We start from the raw sequence: 10,639 nt of genomic DNA on the forward strand, positions 1-10,639 counted from the left end.
TTCAATGGTGGCAAGTCAAGCATATTATAGATTTTCCTAGGCATAACGGAAATACTTGCACCAAGATCACATAAAGCATTATAATCAAAGTCATTGACCTTCATTTTAATGATGGGCTCCCAACCATCCTCTAACTTCCTAGGAATAGAAGTTTCGCGATTTAATTTCTCTTCTCTAGCTTTAATGAGAGCATTTGTAATATGTTTTGTGAAGGCCAAATTTATAGCACTAGCATTAGGACTTTTAGCAAGTTTTTGTAAGAACTTTATAACTTCAGAGATGTGTCAATCATCAAAATCTAAACCATTATGATCTAAAGCAATGGGATCATTGTCCCCAACATTAGAAAAAAATTCAGCAGTTTTATCACAGGCAATTTCAGCAGTTTTAGCAGTTTCCGGCAGTTTTGCAGGCTTTGCATTAGAAGTGGAAACATTGCCAACACCAATTATTTTACCATTGATAGTAGGAGGTGTAGCAACATGTGAAGTATTAGCATTGCTAGTGGTGGTAATAGTCCAAACTTTAGCTATATTGTTATCTTTAGCATTTTCTTCTTTTTCCCACCTAGCACGCAATTCGGCCATCAATCTTATATTCTCATTAATTCTAACTTGGATGGCGTTTGCTGTAGCAAATGACTTAATGTATTTATTTTCATTAGGCATAACTTTCGATTTCAAAAGATCAACATCAGCGGCAAAACTATCGACTTTAGAAGCAAGTATATCAATTTTCCCAAGCTTTTCTTCAACAGATTTGTTAAAAGCAGTTTGTGTACTAATAAATTCTTTAAGCATGGCTTCAAGTCCAGGGGGTGTATTCCTATTATTGTTGTAAGAATTCCCATAAGAATTATCATAACCGTTACCATTATTATAAGGATATGGCCTATAGTTGTTACTAGAATTATTCCGATAAGCACTGTTGTTGAAATTATTATTTTTAATGAAGTTCACATCAACATGTTCTTCTTGGGAAACCAATGAAGCTAACGGAACATTATTAGGATCAACATTTGTCCTACCATTCACAAGCATAGACATAATAGCATCAATCTTATCACTCAAGGAGGAGATTTCTTCCACAAAATTTACCCTCTTACCTTGTGGAGCTCTTTCCGTGTGCCATTCAGAGTAATTAATCATCATATTATCAAGAAGCTTTGTTGCGGCGCCTAGAGTGATGGACATAAAAGTACCTCCAGCAGCTGAATCCAATAGGTTCCGCGAAGAAAAATTCAATCCTGCATAGAAGATTTGGATGATCATCCAAGTAGTCAGTCCATGGGTTGGGCAATTTTAAACCAAAGATTTCATTCTTTCCCATGCTTGGGCAACATGCTCATTATCCAATTGTTTAAAATTCATTATGCTACTTCTCAAAGATATAATTTTAGCAGGAGGATAATATCTTCCAATGAAAGCATCCTTACATTTAGTCCATGAATCAATACTATTCTTAGGCAAAGACAACAACCAATCTTTAGCTCTTCCTCTTAATGAGAAAGGAAACAATTTTAATTTTATAATGTCATCATCTACATCCTTATATTTTTGAATTTCACATAGTTCAACAAAATTATTAAGATGGGCAGCAGCATCATCAGAATTAACACCAGAAAATTGCTCTCTCATAACAAGATTTAGTAAAGCAGGTTTAATTTCAAAGAATTCTGCTGTAGTAGCAGGTGGAGCAATAGGTGTGCATAAGAAATCATTATTATTTGTGTTTGTGAAGTCACACAACTTAGTATTTTCAGGAGTACCCATTTTAGCAATAGTAAATAAAGCAAACTGGATAAAGTAAATACGAGTAACTAATTTTTTTGTGTTTTTTAATATGGAGATTGCAAACAAGATAGTAAATAAAGTAAAGCTAGCAACTAATTTTTTGTGTTTTGATATAATGCAGCAAACAAAGAAGTAAATAAAAATAAAGCAAGACAAAAACAAAGTAAAGAGATTGGAAGTGGAGACTCCCCTTGCAGCGTGTCTTGATCTCCCCGGCAACGACGCCAGAAAAACAGTCTTGATGACGGGTAAAGCACACGTCCGTTGGGAATCCCAAGAGGAAGGTGTGATGCGTACAGCGGCAAGTTTTTCCCTCAGTAAGAAACCAAGGTTATCGAACCAGTAGGAGTCAAGAAGCACGTTGAAGGTTGATGGCGGCGGAGTGTAGTGCGGGGCAACACCAGGGATTCCGGCGCCAACGTGGAACCTGCACAACACAACCAAAGTACTTTGCCCCAACTTAACAGTGAGGTTGTCAATCTCACCGGCTTGCTGTAACAAAGGATTAGATGTATAGTGTGGATGATGATGTTTACAGAAAACAGTAGAACGAGTATTGCAGTAGATTGTATTTGATGTAAAAGAATGGACCGGGGTCCACAGTTCACTAGTGGTGTCTCTCCGATAAGATATAGCATGTTGGGTGAACAAATTACAGTTGGGCAATTGACAAATAAAGATGACATGACAATGCACATACATGTTATGATGAGTAGTGTGAGATTTAATTGGGCATTACGACAAAGTACATAGACCGCTATCCAGCATGCATCTATGCCTAAAAAGTCCACCTTCAGGTTATCATCCGAACCCCTTCCAGTATTAAGTTGCAAAGAACAGACAATTGCATTAAGTATGGTGCGTAATGTAATCAACAAATACATCCTTAGACATAGCATTGATGTTTTATCCCTAGTGGCAACAGCACATCCACAACCTTAGAACTTTCTGTCACTGTCCCAGATTTAATGGAGGCATGAACCCACTATCGAGCATAAATACTCCCACTTGGAGTTACAAGTAACGACTTGGCCAGAGCCTTTACTAATAACGGTGAGCATGCAAGATCATAAATAACACATAGATGATAGATTGATAATCAACATAACATAGCATTCAATATTCATCGGATCCAAACAAACGCAACATGTAGCATTAAAAATAGATGATCTTGATCATGTTAGGCAGCTCACAAGATCCAACAATGATTGAACAATTAGGAGAAGACGACCATGTAGCTACTGCTATGGACCCATAGTCCAGGGGTGAACTACTCACACATCACTCCGGAGGCGACCATGGCGGTGAAGAGTCCTCCGGGAGTTGATTCCCCTCTCCGGAAGGGTGCCGGAGGCGATCTCCTGAATCCCCCGAGATGGGATTGGCGGCGGCGGCATCTCTGGAAGGTTTTCCGTATCGTGGCTCTCGATACTGGAGTTATTATCGATGAAGGCTTCTTATAGGCGAATAGGCAGGTTTAGGGGCGACGCGAGGGACCCACACAGTAGGGCCGCGCGGCCAAGGCCTGGGCCGCGCCGCCCTAGTGTGGCGTCGCCTCGTCGCCCCACTTCGTATCTCCTCTGGTCTTCTGGAAGCTTCGTGAAAAAATAAGATCCTGGGCGTTGATTTCGTCCAATTCCGAGAATATTTCCTTACTAAGATTTCTGAAACCAAAAACAGCAGAAAACAACAACTGACTCTTCGGCATCTTGTTAATAGGTTAGTGCCGGAAAATGCATAAATATGATATAAAGTATGTATAAAACATGTAGGTATTGTCATAAAACAAGCATGGAACATACGTATCAGGTTTTTTCGCAAAAATACACTGTCACGTGTCATGTCTATAGTGGTTTTGTACTGATTTGAACCTCAAGGACAAGTTTCGTATACTACCTTACCACATTTTTCAAGTTATTGTATGAATTTTTACCCACTATGCAAGTTGTTCTATGTCCGGTGCTATTACCTCAGAAAAAAATGCCACGCCGGCAGGCTAGATTTTTATTTAACATTTTTGCTGATGTGACCTAATATATAATTTGGAAGAAGATAAGTATGCCCGACTTAAGGAATAGAAGATTACTGGGTAAAACCACACTAAGCAATAGAATTAACAAAGTACTCCCTCCAACTACCCTCGTTAGGGTTTCCTACTCGGCGGTGATTTCATCGCTCATCGCGAGTTTCTCGTCTCCGACTCCGGTTGGATCTCTTCTACCACGATATATCTACGCCCATCGTTGGTGAGCAATACCACGAAGCCCACACCCCACACATGTGCATGATGTCGGTGGCAAGGGCGAGCTCTAACCCTAAGGGAGCGAAAACCATGGATGTGAACACCCTTCTCCATGATCTGCGGATAGGAGAGGAGGATTTCGATGATCTGATCATTGGGGAGGAAATGAGTATAGATCAGCAGCCAGATCTACTCGCGGTTGCGTGAGTTCTCACAGACAAAACCTTCAGTGCGGTGGCTTTCGATGATACGATGCAATTTGCCTGGAGCCTGGCTAAGAAGGTTAATTTCCACGATGTGGGTAACAATACCTTCATCCTCCAGTTTAGCTGCTTGGGAGATTGGAGGAAGGTAGTGGAAGAGGGGCCCTTCCACAACTGGGGTTTTGTGATCAAACCCTACGATGGATATTCAAAACCATCGTCCCTAATACTTGATAGGCTGCCTATATGGGTGCAAATCCATGACATCCAGAATCCTATCTGAAGCAGATGGAAGTAATCAAGAATACGTCTTAACGCATCATAAAATTTGTTAAAGTTTATACGGATGGTGCAACAGGAGGCAATTCGTTTGGGTCAGGGTTGAACTAGATGTTAACAAGCCTTTGGCGTGATTTACGTTAGTAATCCGTAAATGCAAGAGGGAAGTGTTTTTTTATAAAATTCAAGAAAGTCCCGAAATTCTGTGAAGTGTGCGTCATTATGGGCGATGGATATCTAGAGCGTGAACTAGGCACCATGCACCTGAAGCTCGTGTCTAATAGCTAAACCGCTGCATCGCGGTCGAGGCCATGGCAGAACCAATGCTTTTGCTCCTCATGGTGGCAGGAGAAGATTTGGCCTAGGCCGAGGCCGAGGGTTACACAACCAATGGAAGGAGAATACTATGGTAGAGGACTTTGAAGAGGAAGATGACAGTCTGAAATATGAAAAAGATTAAACAGTAAGGAAACACTTAGAACTTGTGGAAGATCCTCTTGGTGCTACCGACAAAGGGGCCAGGGGCAGATGCGGGTGGACTTGTCATCCACGAGAAGCAAGATACTGAGATGGCAGAAGGTGAACAACAAGAAAATACCTTCTAATCACCGGTGAAAACCCAAGATAATAAGAGGAGGAAGAAGGGATAAGAGAATGATGACACAACTAATGCAAATATATCGGCAGGCCCTCTCGAAGGGTACTGCCGGGAGCAATGAAAATCTGTGGATGGAACTGCTGTGCGCGAAATTCACACACGGCAGTTCGCTCGCTCTTGGATCCCCATGAGCATCTGAAACCAGATATTTTATTTTTATCTAAATCTCATTTGAATAAAGATAGTGCGGAGAGTCTCCACTGTAAGCTAGGTTATGATTTTTTCCTTAGTCATGAGAGTTATGGCAGGTCGAGAGGCCTAACTCTCTTTTGGAACGAAGATAATAAAATGGTTTCTGAGTATGTGTGTGCTAATTGTATAGATGTCGTTTTTGAATCCACTAATGGGGTGACATGGAGGTTCACAAGTTTCTATAGGGAACCGGCATGGAATGACAAGCACCTATCTTGGAGCTGCTTGAGGGATCTCTCCAATAGATGTGCGTTTCCATGGCTAGTAATTGGTGATTTAAACGAGATTTTATACTCTAAGGAGAAGGAGGGTGGCAATCCTCGACCCCATGCAAGAGTTTAGGGATTGCCTATCTGTGTGTGAACTACACGACATGGGTTTCTCAGGAGAAAAATTCACTTGCCGTCGAGCCGAGGTATGTGAAAAGACTGGACATGGCCATATGCAACTCGGAACGGAAACTTTTATTCCTTTTAGTGGTAGTCAACAATGAGCCGCATTTCAGATCAGATCACCGGCCACTGCTGGTCGATACTGAGTTCTATGATTCTAATCTCATCCGAGCTAGATCGGGAGGGAGGAAGTTGAAGCCAGATGGCTATCTGAAGATTCGGTTAATGCAATAGTAACAACCGCCTAGGAAAAAGCAAAATTGCAGGGTCTGGCTCCGTCCCTTGCAACACGCACCAAGGCGGTCCATATGAGCTGACATGAATGGGATAGGACCACGCTTAAAGGCCCGAAGAAATGGATTGATATTCTGAAAAGAGAGTTGGAAGCTCTGAGAAAAGGAGAGTGACTCCAGAAACAAATGGAAGATAGAAGGAAATTTAGGTACTAATTGAGAATCTACTAAAACAGGAGGAAATATATTGGTTGCGGCGAGGAAGAGCGAATTGACTCATGCATGGAGATTGGAATACTGGTTTCTTCCACAATGCCTCTACCTTGTGGAAGAAGAGGAATCCGCAGATTACTTGATGACACCGGGGTCTGGAGAGAAGGCGAACACCTAAAATCCCATGTGGCGGACTATTTATTCTCATCTCTTTACATCGGAAGATACAAGTAATAACCAAGGTGTCCTCGATGAAGTACATCCGAGGGATACCCCCACAATGAATGAAATGCTCTCCTTTCTCCGCAGAAGAAGTAAAAAAACATTTTTGATATTGGTGATCTAAAAGCACCGGGGCTATGGATTGCATGCAATTTTCTACAAGAGGTTTTGGCACCTCCATGGTGATGATCTAGTCTATGAGGTACTAGCTGCAGTGAATTCATGTAAAATTCCAGAGGGGTGGAATGATACTAAAATTGTTCTTATCCCTAAATCAAAGTTCCGGAAAAGGTTACACAGTTGAGGCCCATTAGTCTATGTAACGTGGTCTACAAAGTGATCTCAAAAATGCTTGCGGCAAGATTGAAAGGTTTATTACCTGAGATCATTATCCCTACCAAGAGTGCTTTTGTCCCCGGGCGTCTCATAACTGATAATATTCTAGTAGCATATGAATGCTTCCATCATATAAAAAAGAGAGGACAAGGCAAGAAGGGTTTTTTGTGCGGTCAAGCTTGATATGCACAAGGCATATGACCGAGTGGAGTGGAATTTCTTAGAGAAAATTATGCTGAAATTAGGCTTTGATCCGAGATGGGTGAAGATGATTGTGACATGTGTGAACACCGTTCGATATAGAGTTCGAGTAAATTCGGAAGAGAGTGATATATTCACGCCCTTGAGGGGGCTGCGGCAGGGTGACCCCGTGTCCCTGTATCTCTTCCTCATCTGCTCAGGCGGAGCATCAAGAGGAAATTATTGGCATGAAGGTATGCAGGGATGCACCATCGATCTCAAACCTTCTCTTTGCCGACGACTCTCTGATCCAAATGCAAGATGATGGAGAAAATGCGGCATGTATGAAACACATTTTGGATGAATACTATCAAACTTCTAGACAGCTGGTGAGCACATCTAAATCCAGTGTGCTCTTCAGTCCAAACACCAAGGTTGATGTTAGGGATGCAATATGTACTAGCCTGGATTTCATGACGGAGGCCCTTACTAACAAATATCTCGGCATACCAACGATGGTGGGAGCCGATCGATCAGATTCTTTTTCAGTTCTTCGTAGACCGTGTATGCCAAAGAATCAATGGGTGGAAGGAGAAGATGCTATCTTGTGGAGGTAAGGAAATGCTAAAGAAAGCGGTAGCCCAAGCAACACCTGTATATGCGATGTCGGTTTTCAAAATTCCAATTTTTTTGTAAAGGAATTATATCAGCAATGCTAAATTTTGGAGGGGTGATGGTGCTAATTGTAAGCGGATACGCTGGTTATCCTGGTGGAAACTTTGCGTCCCTAAGGAACAAGGCGGTATATATGGGTTTAAAGATATGCAATGTTTTAATCGTGTACTGTTTGGCGAAAAAGGTCCGAAGAATCTTGGAGGAACCTTAATCACTATGTGCGCGAGTCCTAAGAGCTAAGTACTTTCCCAACGGTGATCTTCTGAATGCACCAATGAAGAAAGGAAGCTCGTTTACTTGCCAGGTCGGGAATTCAAACTTTCAAAAAAGGCCACATTTGGTGTGTTGGCAATGGAAGTAATATCAATATATGGGAAGATGAATGGATCCCAAATCACCACTCAAGGAAGGTTTTTACACCTAAGGGAAGGAATATTCTGGTAAAGATTTCAGAATTGATTAATCCGGTTACTAATTCATGGGATGAGGATCTCATCGACGGTAAATAGAAAATTCTTGCGATCAGTCTACCCACACATGATATGGCAGATTTTCTGGGGTGGAGTTTAATGAAGATGGGCACTGTCTCAGTACGCACAACCTACATTGTTAAATTGGAGAATCAGTCTGGCTCTAAACTTCATCGAGGATCAACGGCTGAAGCTGTAAATCCACATCCGATGTGGAATACTATCTAGAAATTGAAAAACAATCCCATGCCAAACAGTTTTGGCAAAACAAACATATACCAGTAAGTGCACAATGTCCTCTTTGTGAAATTAGTGTGGAGGACACTGTTGACTGCCAAAACCCACCGGCGGGTAGCGGCCTGTCAACACTAGTAGAGCCGGGAAGAGCCTAGAGCTGCGGCTGGCTGAGACCCCTCCGAGCGACGGCCCGCAATGCTCTTCTGGTCACACGCGGCGATGCGAAGTGCAAGGGCGTGCCACCTGACCTATACCTGGTCAGGAAGGTGATGGGGATGCCTCGCTTAGTTCCTGCATGGCATACACGTAAACATTAAATACGAGCCTCGATCGGCTCTCAGGTTATCCTGTGAATCGGCTCAAAGAGCCGATCCACCCATGATTCGTACGGGGTGCACGAATACTTGGTGATCCTGCTTGATCAAGATATAGCTAATGAGATCTACGACGATTTAGGGTTTTCACCGCATAATCGGATCATCCTACTCCAGGTTGGGCCTCGCGGCCACGCACGGTGCTCATAAGCCGATCCTAAACAAGGCCTAAAAACCAACATGATGTTGATCCTCGGAACATCCTGTTTAGGACTTGCGAACGCCACCCTACGTGCCGCTAGATCCTCCCCCCCTTTGTAAGGCCTAACTATTGCAGATATTAAACTAATCCTTGCAGAACAAGGAGCAATCGTAACGGATCAGATCTACTAGATGATGAACAAGCAGGGTGCCGCCCCCACACCTGAGATAGGCGTGAGGGCGGCTAGACATGCAAGGGTTGCACTACGTAAGCATGTTATACGAAGAACTATGCTAACCCTAACACATCTATGATAACTACGTTGCTCGCCATCAAAGACGCTTCAGTACGAGCAACGCATGAACAACGTGGAGCTTGTGCTGCCTAGATCGCAAGATGCGATCTAGGCAGCATGTCGCTTACCTGATTGAAACCCTCGAGATGAAGGAGTTGGCGATGCGCCGAGATTGGTTTGTTTTGGGTTGAACGTGAGTTGTTGTTTATTCCATAAACCCTAGATACATATTTATAGTCCAGGGGACTTTCTAACGTGGGAATATCCCACCGTGCACGATACAAACTCTAATCTTAATCTAAAACATAATCTACTATAATTAAAGATACACGGGCAAACTAGCCCAAATTCTCCGTGCAAGGCCGCTTCAGAGATCTTCCACGTGTAGTCTTCCAAGCCCATCTCTCTTACGGCCCACCTCTGGATTTGTCCAAAATCTGGTGATAACACATGCCCCCTGGTTTTGGAAATAATTTTTCCAAAATCATTATGCTTTCCTTCGTCGGGTCATGTCGTGGCAGAGCAGAGTTGTTGCAGTATCCGTTATCATTATGCCCTGTCTTCTCAGCTTCTCTGCAAAATTCGATAGCTCCGGCGTCATCTCCTTGGAAACTGTAATGACATTAAATTTCCACCAGGCTTCTCATTATTTAACTGTGCCGATCAACTAGCTTTCTTCATCCCCTTCCTCTGTTCCAGCCATCGGCACCCAAAAAACCCTCTTCTCCCCCAGCCATGTCTTCCTCTTCCTCCTCCTTCTCAAACCTCTTCCCCCCATTCTCGCCGAAGAAGAACGAGGACAAGCCTCATTCCGAGGTGAACCCCCTCCCCTCCGATAATGAGAAGAAAGAAGGAGAAGTAGCGAAGGCCAAGACCTTCCCCTCCGCCAAGCTCCCGCTGAAGAAGCGCTCCCGTATGTGGGCGGACAGCGAGGATGAAGGTGACGACGACGAAGAAGAAGAGGAGGAGGAAGATGAATCTTCCTCTTCCGCCGGGTACCCGCCAACCAAGCGCTTCCGCTCCTGGGCGGACAGCGAGGACGATGATGATGACGAGGAGGAAGAGGCTCCGGCCACGGGCTGGGGTAGCAGCGACGAGGAGCTCCCTGGGAGCAGCGCCGACGACATCGACGGCGGTGACGACGAGGACAGCGACGACTAGTAGAATAGGACTAGTAGTAGTAGTGCGCTAGGTACTAGATCCCTCTTTTGAGAGCCAATCGGCTCTTTCTTGTAAAGCCGCTCCTCTGAATTAATGAAATTGTTCTTTTGATTCATCCTTCAATTGCCCCAATTTCATTCCTTCCGCCTGTCTTGTCAAGACCGATAGCAATGTATCGGATTTTTTCTTTTGGACGCCCATGAAGCCGGACCCTCATGTCGATAAGCTCATAGGCCAAGAACTTCTCAATTTCAGGCTGCGATTTGGTATCTGACCACAATTTTTCGCAATCCCTTAGCCGATGACTATTCATCGGCTATTTTGAGAATCTAGTCCCTTTCT

The sequence above is a fragment of the Lolium perenne genome, chromosome 7, assembly GCF_019359855.2.
Source record: "Lolium perenne isolate Kyuss_39 chromosome 7, Kyuss_2.0, whole genome shotgun sequence".
Classification (NCBI taxonomy): domain Eukaryota; kingdom Viridiplantae; phylum Streptophyta; class Magnoliopsida; order Poales; family Poaceae; genus Lolium; species Lolium perenne.